The following is a 1,918-nucleotide window of genomic DNA, read 5'->3' on the forward strand; positions in this document are numbered from 1 at the left end:
AGAAGCTCAAGAGCTGATTGAAATGGTTGCAAATAACCAATTCATGTACACTTCTGAAAGGAATCCTGTGAACAATGGGGCTAGTCAGAAGAAAGGAGTTCTTGAGATTGACACTCTGAATGCCATATTGGCTCAGAACAAAATATTGACTCAACAAGTCAATATGATTTTTCAAAGTCTGTATGGAATGCAAAATGCATCAGGCAGTACTAAGGAAGCTTCATCTGAAGAAGAAGCTTATGATCCTGAGAACCCTTCAATGGAAGACGTGAATTACATGGGAGAACCCTATGGAAACACCTATAACCCTTCATGGAGAAATCATCCAAATCTCTCATGGAAGGATCAACAGAGACCTCAACAAGGTTTCAACAATAGTAATGGTGGAAAAAACAGGTTTAGCAATGGCAAGCCTTTTCCATGAAGAAACAGGTTTAGCAATGGCAAGCCTTTTCCATCATCTTCTCAGCAACAGACAGAGAGTTCTAAGCAGAACCACTCTGACTTAGCAACCATGGTCTCTGATCTGATCAAAACCACTCAAAGTTTCATGCTTGAAACAAGGTCCTCCATTAGAAACTTGGAGGCACAAGTGGGTCAGCTGAGCAAGAAAATTACTGAACTCCCTCCTAGTACTCTTCCAAGCAATACAGAAGAAAATCCAAAAGGAGAGTGTAAAGCCATCAACATGGCCGAATTAGGAGAGGAGGAAGAGGCAGTGAACGCCACTGAGGAAGACCTCAATGGACGTCCACTGGCCTCCAACGAGTTCCCCAATGAGGAACTTTGGGAATCTGAGGCTCAAAATGAGACCATAGAGATTCCATTGGACTTACTTCTGCCATTCATGAGCTCTGATGAGTATTCTTCCTCTGAAGAGGATGAGTATGTCACTGAAGAGCAAGTTGCTAAATACCTTGGAGCAATCATGAACTGCAAAGATCTCACTAGAGATGGCAGACAATTCAAGAAGACAAGCTTATGGACTTGTAGAGGATGTTTTGGTAAAAGTTGAAGACCATTACATCCCTACTGATTTCATAGTCCTAGAGACTGGGAAGTGCATGGATGAATCCATCATCCTTGGCAGACCCTTCCTAGCCACAGCAAAGGCTGTGATTGATGTTGATGGAGGAGAATTGATCATTCAAGTGAATGAAGAATCCTTGGTGTTTAAGGCTCAAGGATATCCCTCTGTCACCATAGAGAGGAAGCATGAAGAGCTTCTCTCAAAACAGAGTCAAACAGAGCCCCCACAGTCAAACTCTAAGTTTGGTGTTGGGAGGCCACAACCAACTTCTAAGTTTGGTGTTGAACCCCCACATTCAAACTCTAAGTTTGGTGTTGGGAGATTCCAACATTGCTCTGAGCATTTCTGAGGCTCCATGAGAGTCCACTGTCAAGCTACTGACATTAAAGAAGCGCTTGTTAGGAGGCAACCCAATGTTATATTTTATCTATTCTCTTTTGTTATTTTATGTTTTTTTTGTAGGTTGATGATCATGAGAAGTCACAAAATCAATGGAAAAAGAAAAAACAGAATGAAAAACAGAAAGAAAAATAGCACACCCTGGAGGAAGAACCTGCTGGCGTTAAAATGCCAGTAAGGTTAGCTGTTGGGCGTTTAACGCCCAGTCTGGCACCATTCTGGGCGTTTAACGCCAGAAAAGGACACCAGACTGGCGTTAAACGCCAGAAAAGGGCAAGCACTTGGCGTTAAACGCCAGAAATGGGCACCAGCCCGGCGTTTAACGCCAGAATTGGCTCAAAACGCATTTTTGCATGCCATTTGGTGCAGGGATGACTTTTCCTTGACACCTCAGGATCTGTGGACCCAACAGGATCCCCACCTACCCCACCACTCTCTCTCTTCTTCTTCACCCATTCACCAATCACCTCAACACCTCTTCCCCAAAAA

The sequence above is a fragment of the Arachis duranensis genome, chromosome 3 (assembly GCF_000817695.3).
Source record: "Arachis duranensis cultivar V14167 chromosome 3, aradu.V14167.gnm2.J7QH, whole genome shotgun sequence".
Classification (NCBI taxonomy): Eukaryota; Viridiplantae; Streptophyta; class Magnoliopsida; order Fabales; family Fabaceae; genus Arachis; species Arachis duranensis.